Source organism: Palaemon carinicauda, chromosome 1, assembly GCF_036898095.1.
Source record: "Palaemon carinicauda isolate YSFRI2023 chromosome 1, ASM3689809v2, whole genome shotgun sequence".
Lineage (NCBI taxonomy): Eukaryota > Metazoa > Arthropoda > Malacostraca > Decapoda > Palaemonidae > Palaemon > Palaemon carinicauda.
This window is the reverse complement of record NC_090725.1, coordinates 128,683,255-128,694,774: the sequence shown is the minus strand read 5'-3', so window position 1 is coordinate 128,694,774 and position 11,520 is coordinate 128,683,255.

Genomic DNA, 11,520 nt, shown 5'->3' with positions numbered 1-11,520 from the left:
CGAGGTCGCTCCTGCTCCCCCAGCAACTCCTGCACCGTCTGAGGAACCTGTTCCTTCGACTTCTGCCACCCCGGACCCTCTTCCATCGGCCACTCGAGAGGTCTTCAAGATGCTTGAAGCCCTCATGGAAAAGAAGCTACGAGAAACTCAGGAGCAATTCCGGACGACTCTCGTCAGCTTCAAACAACCGAAAAGGATTTCGGTTAAGGACCTCCCCACCTGCTCGGAAGCTAACCCATGGAGATACGCTGAGCATATGCCTATTACAACTGGCAAGATTTACATTAGTGAAAGGGTTGGCTCTATCTTGCTGGAAGAAGTGGAGTTCTTCCCAAATTTCGAGGCTTATCCGGACTGTTACGTCCGACTCAGGTCCGAACCAGCCTCAAAGGAGGAGACCGAACCGAAGGAAGTTATCGTGTTCGATCTCGCGAAGGCCCAAGGTATGTTAGCCCAGGCGGTGAAGAGTAGGGGTTTCACCAACTCCAAGATGCCGGCGCTTAGTAAGAAGCATCCAACCTTCGTTGCGCCAAATGCTGCGACCTTCCCCTTCATCGAAAAGGCCTTCACAGCGGTCTTAAAGGCAGTGGAGGAAGGGAAACCTTGCCCTGCACTAGAGGAGTGCAGACCCTTCTCCATTACTCTTCCCCCCGATGATAGGCACAGGAAAGACATCCAGTAAACCTTCACGGTAGGGAAACTAGAGCCTGACGTAGCCGGTCGTCAATTTAATGAGGACATCTCAAGGCTAAACGATCACCTCCTTCGTAGGGAACAGGATACGAAGGAGAGACTTGCCGCGTCGCTGTCCCACCAGGTACAGCTTGAACTTATGGCCGGGGATACTAGAGTCCCGGACTTTTATATGGTCCTAGCCAAATCGCACTTGGCGACTGTAACCAAGGACCTATATAGCTTCACTAGGGCTCGCAGAGCCTGTCGTGAATTTGTGTTTGCTAACGCGACAGTGAAACACAAACCCCGGAGGCTGATTTCCTCCAATATCTGGGGCAAGTATCTCTTTTCATCTTCCTTGGTGAAAGAGATTGTAGACAAAGCCGCCATGGAGAATAGGAACCTTCTCCATAAGTGGGGCGTGTCACGAAAGAGGAAGTCCTCTCAGGATGATGGCCCTCAGCCTAAGAGGAAGACTTCGAAGCCGAAACCCCAGCAACGTCAACAGAGACGGCAGTTTCCGGGTCCCGCTACTCCCCAAGTGGCTACGCAGCCACAACAGACTTTTCAGTTGGTCCCCCAACCGGCGGTGTCGCAGTCGCCGGTCTTCACCCCTGCGTATGAGCAACACTTTCGTCCCAGAGGTAGGGGCTCAAGCAGAGGCTCCTGCAGAGATTCTTCTCGCCGTCCCTCCAGAGGCAGAGGAGGAAGGGGAGCTAGCAGCCGAGGTGGCAAACCCTCGGGACACCAGAAGCAATGATGTGCTTCCGGTGGGAGGAAGACTCCGCCAATTCCAGGATCGTTGGACCTTCGATCCCTAGGCTCACAGCATCGTCAAGAAGGGACTAGGCTGGAGCTGAACTCAACCACCCTCAGCCTTCCAGCAATTCTTCCAACAGTCATCCCCCCTCCTGGAAGAATATGTCCTAGAACTCTTGAACAAGAAGGTGATCAGGAGGGTAAAGTCAACCAGGTTCCAAGGGAGACTATTTTGCGTTCCCAAGAAAGACTCCGACAAACTCAGAGTCATTCTAGACTTATCCCCTCTCAACAAGTTCATTGCGAACAACAAATTCAAGATGCTGACTCTGCAACAAATAAGGACCCTTCTGCCTCAAAAGGCCTACATGGTCTCCATAGACCTGGCGGATGCCTGCTGGCACATTCCAATGAATCATTACGCTTCCTCCTACCTAGGATTTCGACTCCAGAGGAAAAGTTACACCTTCAGGGCCATGCCCTTCGGGCTCAACATGGCTCCACGGATCTTCACCAAGCTGGCAGACGCAATCGTCCAACAGCTCCGTCTTCAGGGCGTCCAAGTGATGGCCTACCTAGACGACTGGTTAGTCTGGGCGACATCGCCCGAAGATTGTGTAAGAGCCTGCAACAAAGTCACCCAGTTCCTAGAGCATCTGGGATTCAAGATAAACACCGAGAAATCTCGCCTCTCTCCAGCTCAGAAGTTCCAATGGTTGGGAATCCATTGGGATCTTCAGTCACACCGCCTTTCCATCCTACAGAAGAAAAGGAAGGAAATAGTAGGGTCTGTCAGAAGGCTTCTAAAATCCAAACGGATCTCAAGACGTCAGCAGGAACAAGTTCTCGGCTCTCTACAGTTTGCCTCTGTGACAAACCCAGTGCTTCGCGCACAGCTAAAGGATGCCGCGGGAGTCTGGAGACGTTTCGCATCCATCGCTCGAAGAGACCTCAAGAGACAGCTTCCAAACAGACTTCGCTTACTCTTAAAGCCGTGGTCGGAAGCAAAGGCCCTGAAAAGGTCCATTCCTCTTCAACACCCGCCTCCATCGATCAACATCCACACGGATGCTTCACTGGAGGGTTGGGGAGGTCACTCCCACCAACGACAGGTTCAAGGAACATGGTCTCCCCTATTCAAGACGTTTCACATCTACATCTTGGAGGCCATGGCGGTTCTTCTCACCCTGAAGAAACTCTCCCCGCCTCCCTCGATCCACATTCGTCTGACTCTGGACAACTCGGTGGTACTCAGATGTCTCAATCGTCAGGGCTCGAGATCGCCCCAGATAAATCAGGTACTTCTTCCGATCTTTCGTTTGGCAGAAAAGAAGAAATGGCACCTGTCTGCAGTTCACCTACAAGGATTCCGCAATGTGACGGTGGACACTCTATCACGGACAAGTCCAATAGAGTCGGAATGGTCTCTAGGCGCAAGGTCATTCTCCTTCATCTCTCACCAAGTCCCGGAACTTCAGATCGATCTCTTCGCGACGAGCGACAACAATCAACTTCCTCGATATGTGGCCCCGTACGAGGACCCCAAAGCAGAAGCAGTGGATGCTATGTCACTGGATTGGAACAGATGGTCCAGGATATACCTGTTCCCTCCTCCCAACCTTCTGCTGAAAGTCCTCTCCAAACTGAGAACCTTCAAAGGGACAGCGGCCCTAGTGGCTCCCAAGTGGCCCCGGAGCAATTGGTACCCTCTGGTCCTGGAGCTGCAGCCCACGCTGATCCCCCTACCGAGCCCAGTTCTCTCTCAACAAGTACAGAAGTCGACTGTCTTCGCTTCATCACTGAAAGTCAGGGACCTTCATCTCATGATTTTCTCTCCTTAGCCGCAAAGAAAAGGTTTGGAATCTAAAAGAAAAGCTTAGACTTCCTCGAGGAATACAAGACTGAATCTACAAGACGGCAATACGAATCTTCCTGGAGAAAGTGGGTCTCTCTCGTCAAGGCAAAAAATCCTGCGGAAATCACCATTGATTTTTGTATGTCCTTCATTCACCTTCATGGACAAGGCTTAGCGGCCAACACGATTTCCACCTGCAAATTGGCTTTGACTAGACCACTCCTGTACGCCTTCCAGATTGATTTGTCCAGTGATATCTTCAATAAATTACCAAAGGCATGCGCTAGACTACGCCCAGCACCTCCACCAAAACCTATCTCCTGGTCCCTGGACAAGGTGCTCCATTTTTCCTCTAACCTGGACAACGATTCGTGCCCTCTAAAAGACTTGACTCAAAAAGTTATCTTCCTTTTTGCTCTCGCCTCGGGAGCCCGAGTCAGTGAAATAGTGGCATTATCAAGAGAAGAGGGTCATATCCTGTTCGCAGATACAGGAGAGCTTACCCTCTTCCCTGATCCGACGTTTCTTGCTAAGAATGAACTACCCACCAAGAGATGGGGCCCTTGGAGAATCTGCCCCCTGAAGGAAGATGTCTCTCTATGCCCAGTGGAGAGTCTTAATGTCTATCTTCGAAGAACTTCAGACTTCGGTGGAGGACAACTCTTCAAAGGAGAAACATCGGGTAGCGACCTGTCACTGAAACAACTAAGAGCGAAAATCACCTACTTCATTCGCAGAGCGGATCCTGACAGTACACCCGCAGGTCATGATCCTAGAAAAGTCGCATCTTCTCTGAACTTCTTCCAGAGTATGGATTTCGAAAGCCTCAAGAGCTTCACAGGCTGGAAATCATCGCGCGTTTTCTTCAAGCACTACGCAAAACAAGTGCACGAAGTTAAGCATTTCGTGGTAGCCGCAGGTAGTGTTATGAAACCTGCTGTTTAACTCTGCATAGAACAGTGAGTTACTTGGGACTTTAACTCTACGGGTGCCTGTGTTGACCCTTTTGTGATACATAGTGATTTCATGGACACTTAGTGTTTCTAATAGACTGTTCTTACCAAGGTGAAATGTCATAGATTTTACATGAGTGCCACATGCCCTGGGGCATGATGTGTTTTCTTTGAAAAAGACTGACGTTCCTCTGGAACTTGTGTTTCTAAAAAGTAAAAATTTCTTTTCAGATTCAAGATTAAAATCTTTATTTTCTATGTACATTATTCTTTATTAATGTAAATAAACTCTACATTCATTATTGTAATTACTACTATAATGATCTGCAATCTTTGAAATAAAATGTCTATTTTATTCCATGTGCGTCTCTCTCCGCTCCTATTCTTTATCAAGAAATATACGATTGTTATAGTTTCATTTACCCCTTTGTCTCTAAATAATGAGAAGAATAACATATGTAATTATGTTATATACTATTATTATTATTATTATTATCCAAGCTACAACCCTAGTTGGAAAAGCAAGATGCTATAAGCCCAGGGGCTCCAACAGGGAAAAATAGCCCAGTGAGGAAAGGAAATAAGGAAATAAATAAATGAAGAGAACAAATTAACAATAAATAATTCTAAAATAAGTAACAACGTCAAAACAGACATGTCACATATAACTATTAACATCATCAAAAACAAATATGTCATAAATAAACTATAAAAAAGACTCATGTCCGCCTGGTCAACAAAAAAGCATTTGCTCCAACTTTGAACTTTTGAAGTTCTACTGATTCAACCACCCGATTAGGAAGATCATTCCACAACTTGGTAACAGGTGGAATAAAACTTCTAGAGTACTGCGTAGTATTGAGCCTCGTGATGGAGAAGGCCTGGCTATTAGAATTAACTGCCTGCCTAGTATTACGAACAGCATAGAATTGTCCAGGGAGATCTGAATGTAAATGGATGGTCAGAGTTATGAAAAATCTTATGCAACATGCATAATGAACTAATTGAACGACGGTGCCAGAGATTAATATCTAGATCAGGAATAAGAAATTTAATAGACCGTAAGTTTCTGTCCAACAAATTAAGATGAGAATCAGCAGCTGAAGACCAGACAGGAGAACAATACTCAAAACAAGGTAGAATGAAAGAATTAAAACAATTCTTCAGAATAGATTGATCACCGAAAATCTTTTAAGACTTTCTCAATAAGCCTATTTTTTGTGCAATTGAAGACAGACCTTATATGTTTCTCAAAAGTAAATTTACTATCGAGAATCACACCTAAAATTTTGAAAGAGTCATACATATTTAAAGAAACATTATCAATACTGAGATCCGGATGTTGAGGAGCCACCGTTCTTGACCTGCTTACAATCATACTTTGAGTTTTGTTAAGATTCAACTTCATGCCCCATAATTTGCACCATGCACTAATTCTAGCTAAATCTCTATTAAGGGATTCACCAACCCTAGATCTACATTCAGGGGATGGAATTGATGCAAAGAGAGTAGCATCATCTGCATATGCAACAAGCTTGTTTTCTAGGCCAAACCACATGTCATGTGTATATAGTATGAAAAGTAATGGGCCAAGAACACTACCCTGTGGAACACCGGATATCACATTCCTATAATCACTATGGTGCCCATCAACAACTCCTCTTTGAGATCTATTACTTAAAATATCAATAATAATGCTAAGAAACGACCCACCCACTCCCAACTGTTTCAGTTTGAAAACAAGGGCCTCATGATTAACACGGTCAAAGGCAGCACTAAAATCAAGGCCAATCATACGAACTTCCCGACCACAATCAAGGGATTTCTGTACAGCACTGGAGATTGTGAGAAGGGCATCACATGCTCCAAGGCCTTTACGAAAACCAAATTGCAAACTAGGGAGTAGATGATTACCTTCAGCAAACCTATTAAGACGTTTTGCCAGAAGACGTTCAAAAACTTTAGATAATATGGGAGTTATGGAAATTGGGCGGTAATCAGTGGGATTTGAGCTACCACAAACACATTTACATAGAGGAGTAACATTACCAATTCTCCAACTAGTGCTAAAAGCTCCTCTTCTTGCTAACTTGCGCAAAATAACAGATAACTTTGGAGCTAAGAAATCTGCTGTCTTTATAAAAAACAAAGGAAAAATACCATTTGGGTCTACACCTCCATAAGCATCAAGGTCCACCAACAGAGCTTTAATCTCACGAGATCGAAATGCTAAACTAGTTAGTTTAGCCTCAGGAAAACAGGAATGAGGAAGTTCAAGTTTTTCATTACTCTGTTTACTGTCAAAAACATCAGCCAAAAGGGTTGCCTTTTCTTTTGGACAGTGAGTGACTGAGCCATCTGGTTTAAGTAAAGGAGGAACTGTTGCATCTACACCAAAGAGTGCAGATTTAAGGGTAGACCACCATTTATTTTCCTGAGTTGTACCAGAAAGGGTTTCTTTTATGGTTAAATTGTACTCCTTTTCAGTTAAGGCATAAACTCTCTGAGCAAAAGCTCGAAGCTGAGTATAGTTGTTCCAGGTCAAATCTGATCTGTTACCCTTCCAAAGATGATAGGTCTCCTGTTTCTCCAAATAAGCATGTCTACAATCATCATTGAACCACGGTTTGTCCTTCACTCCGTACCTTAGCACACGAGAAGGGATACGCCTATCAATTATGTTGACTAGATTCTCATTCAAAGGGGCAACAGGATCTACACTATTATATAATTGTGACCAATTCAAGCACAACAGATCATGTAAAATCCCATTCCAGTCTGCTTGGGATTTCATATAAATTTTACAAGAATATGATATATCAAGGACAGGCTGCTCAGTCTTCACTAATAATGAAATCAAGGCATGATCAGATGTCCCGACTGGAGAACCAACCTTACTAGTTATAACGCCAGGGGAGTCAGTGTATACGAGGTCCAAGCAATTACTAGACCTGTGAGTAGCTTCATTTATGATTTTCTCACAGCCTGATTCAGAGGCAAAGTCTAAAGCTCTTAAGCCATGGCGATCGGTAGGAGAGATAGAACTTAACCACTCCCTATGGTGAGCATTAAAATCACCAACAAAGACAAAGATAATATTCCTACTCGAATATTAACCTTTGTCCTGCCTCCGAGACCAGATTGATCTCTCCTCCAGGGAGAGTAGTAAATGTTATTTACTTACCTATGCTTGATAATATTCCTACCCGAATATTAACCTTAGTCTTGTCTCCGAGTCCAGCACGAACTCTCCGCAGGGTGAGTAGCTCTTCAGTGATCGCTTCGAGATGTTCCTATCGTCCACCAGGACTTCTCTGCCAGGGGGGCAGGAAGCTAGTTCTTCATAGAATCTCTGGTAAGGACATGTTCTATACCTCTATTCGAAGCCCTTGGCACTTGCATTAAAAAGGGGAAAAATTCCACGATACATTAATTCTCTGGTACACTTCCATCAGGACGTCATGGCTTGAGCCAAAAAAACGGATTTTGAGCGAAGCGAAAAATCTATTTTTGGGTGAGATAGCCATGACGTCCTGATGGACCCTCCCGTCTATTCTACTTCAGCCTTTCAGGCCCCGCCCTGACCTGCTGTATCATGGAGATTAGCAGAAGCTGGGCTCAGGATGAGGACGGACGTGACGTCATTTAGCAATGGCGCCCGTTTGTTTACGTCTCGAGTACCAAAAGCAGCCACGGATGAGTGTAACTGTGGAACGGCTCCCCAGTTACTCAACCACCTTTCCATATCGAAGTGTTAACTCTATATGGGGTGTAGATAGCTATGTGGCGTGTTAATACATGCGTCCCCTGTTGATATACGATATCCTAGAGAGAAACCTTTAGGGTACTCGCACCAGAAGTTAGAATTCTGTGATAACCTTTAGTTTAATTCTCTGGGAATATCCACTGTAGTCAAATATACCCAAGGAAGCTACTGAAGGAACCTTCCATCAGGACATCATGGCTATCTCACCCAAAAATAGATTTTTCGCTTCGCTCAAAATCTGTTATATATATATACTGTATATATATATATTTTTGGGCTCAAGCCATGGCGTCCTGATGGAAGGTTCCTTTTTGGTAGCTTCCTTGGGTATATAACTACTAAGATATTCCCAGAGAATTTAACCACAGGTTATCACAGAATTCTAACTTCTGGAGCGAGTATCCTAAAGGTTTCCCTTTTAAGACATCGTATATCAACAGGGGACGCATGTATTAACGCGCCACATAGCTATCTACACCCCGAACAGAGTTAACACTTCGGTGTGTAAGGGCGGAGAATAGCTGGGAGCCGTTCCACAGCTAATCTCGTCCGTGGCTACTTTTGGTACTCGAGACGTAAACAAACGGGCGCCATTGCTAAATGACGTCACGTCCGTCCCCATCCTTCTGCTAGTAGCTCGCCTATCTTAGACGGATTTTCCCTACGCTCTTTTTATCTAACTGCATCTTCGTCATGTCGCTACCTTCGGCCTCGCCTTCTTCTGGAAAGTTGAGTACAAGGTTCCAGTATTGTTTAATTAAGCTCTGACCGTAAAGTAAATTTTACTTTTCGAGATATTTGATGTTTTGTGGCAGAGCTGTGCCTCAACCGGACCCGCCATTTTATGGCGTCGTTGTTGTTCTGCATGCCTTATTTAGTTAGCCTCAACAACGCTTTCCGGCCTTATTAACTAATCGATACTATTAGTTTATTTAGTCTTCATAGCTAGGAACTTTTTATATCGTGTTTTGACGCTTTTTTATCGGTCATCGACTGACCCCATACCAGTTGGCTACTATAGCCCCCAGGCCAGAGCGCCTATATCAGTGTTCATGCATGATATTTATCAGTGATCCTAGGCTTATTTATGAAGATAGTGGCATTATTTTACAATACTATTGACTGTGATGCAAGTGTTTTCGCCTTCAGGGACCATATAGGGGACAGGTTAGATAGTGTGTCTTTCTAACCTAACCTACATGTAGGACCCCTATATGCTTTCTTCATCCCCTGCCTTAGGGCATCCCCTCTGTGTAGCCTTGCTCCCCCTACCACGTAAAGGGATCAAGCTCATATCAGAGTATATTATCGCCTCTCTGTCCTCCCTAAGGGAATGATCCCCCTTTAGGGTTGCGTCCGAGAGTGAGGAACGGCTAGTCCTTCCTCTATTGCTGAGGCTAGGTCTCCGACCTTTCCTGCAATAGCGATACGTCTTCCATCCTTCCTAGTTCAGGACGTACATCCCTGCTCTAGGTTAGGTTTTGGAGGGGTTAGTTCTGTTCCTTGCTGAAACGATACCCATGCACCGTTTTCAGTCAAGCTGCCTTACCTTAGGCTAGGGAGTGTCCTCCCTTCCTCAGTGGCCGCTCTGGTACAGAACCCCCTCCATGGAAGACCCTTCTCTTCTCCCCTCCCCACCTATCTCTTGTATGGCCTAGCCTATACTTAGGTTAGTCTATACCCATCTGTCCCCTGTCCTACAACTCCTCCTTAGGGTGGAGTGATAGGGCTACCTTGAGCTTCTGTGTGCAGTCCGCTCTGGTACATATACCCCTCATAGTGTCCTATGGGGTTAGCCACTGGATGCGTTCTGTATGCAGGGGTTCCCCCCCCCCCTGCTCTTGGGTGTCCCCTAGCCCTCCCTTGGGCTACCTTAGCTCCCGGTCCTCTGCGGCCCCTGCTTCTGGGTGATAAGGTCAGCCTCTATCATGGGTACACCCACTCAGGCGGGATGTCTGGGGGTCCGTGGCCGGACCCCTACATCCCTCCTTCTGTCTCTTTCACTATCCGGGTGCCGGTCCCTTGCCGCCTCCACTGTCGGTGATACCCACCTCCTACCTTGGTGACTCATCCCTTAACCTCTCGGCCGCCAGTCCTCCGTGTGCCGGGGGACTGCCGCCTGCCGCCGGCTTCCAGCCGATGGCTCTCCCTCCTTCCTCATAGCTTGGTCGTCCGTCCGCCGGCCGGCCCCGGAGTGCCGGCATCCGCCGCCGGCAGTCCGGTTCTGCTATAACCATCCTTGTTCCTGTCACCAAGCCGGCAACCTCCGGCTGCCGGAGCCGCCGCTGTGCCAGCGGCCGCCACCCTGGTATTACTCTTGACTTCTATATTGTCTGTCCTAATGCCAGAAACTCTGCTGGAGCGGCCTCCGGCATGCCGGCGGTCTGCCGGAACCTTCCGGAGGCGTCAAGGCGACTTGCACCCCCTTCTACTAGCTATCATCTGATATTGATAGCCCTACACTGCAACCAGATGACTTGTTTACGTAAATGGATTGGTATCTTATTACCGTTCTATTGGTAATCATGCTGTCTTCTTGCATATCACAGATTTCCAGCATGCTGTGTGTATCTTAGCACGGCTGGTTGCCGGAAACCGTTACCCTATGGGATCTTTTAGTCCCCTATTCTGGAACTGAGCGACCTCAGTCCCAACCTTATATCCTTGACAATTCCCAATAGAATTCTATCTGCCCTACGGACTTTCTATATTGAATTCTATCCTGTGCCTTCGGTCACTTCGGATTGTCCACGGATGAAGGTTACGGTAACCAGCCGGGCGGGATGCACGGAGTATGTACCTATCCTATCTCAGCCCTTCCTCTGTGCATCACACCCTTTATCAAGTTAAAATTAATGATTAATATTAACTTTAGTTTAAGAGTCATTCCTATGACCCCCCCCATACTCATTTTCTCTTTCTTTTACAGGAGGAGCAGATGAAGTGTGATTACGACTTCTGCGCCGTGAAACGCCCGCACTTCTACGGGCATACAGCGTGTAGGACCCACGCCCCTTGTGCCAACAAGAAAGGGGATTTGAAGTTCTGGGACCCGCAGAACTGTATGGTCTGCCAGGATCGCCTAGTCGATGCCTTTCATAATCCTCCCTCAGCGGAGGTCAGGGACACTTCTCGGGATAAGCTACGCAAGTGGGTGCGTGGCTTCCAGAAGAACGCCACTGGACCATACCTGGCCACTGAAGAAATGAGGTCCCTTCTGTTCCCAAAGGCCTCCCCCGATTCTGTGGTGCCCAAAGAACTGATCCCCACTGTCCAGATCACGGTGGAACCAGACGTAGTCATGGCCCAGTCCATGCATGAGTGCCACCTGGATTCCGAGAACGACGAACATATGTCGGATATTTCAGAGGGCACGGAGAAGACCCTTATGGCTCAAGGTGCGGAAGAGGAAGAGGACCAGGTGGATTACACCGAGTCGGAGCAGGAGGTCGCTCCGCCTTCCATCACCGCCCCTACTCCTACACCGACGGAAGTGTCTCTCCCGTCTACCT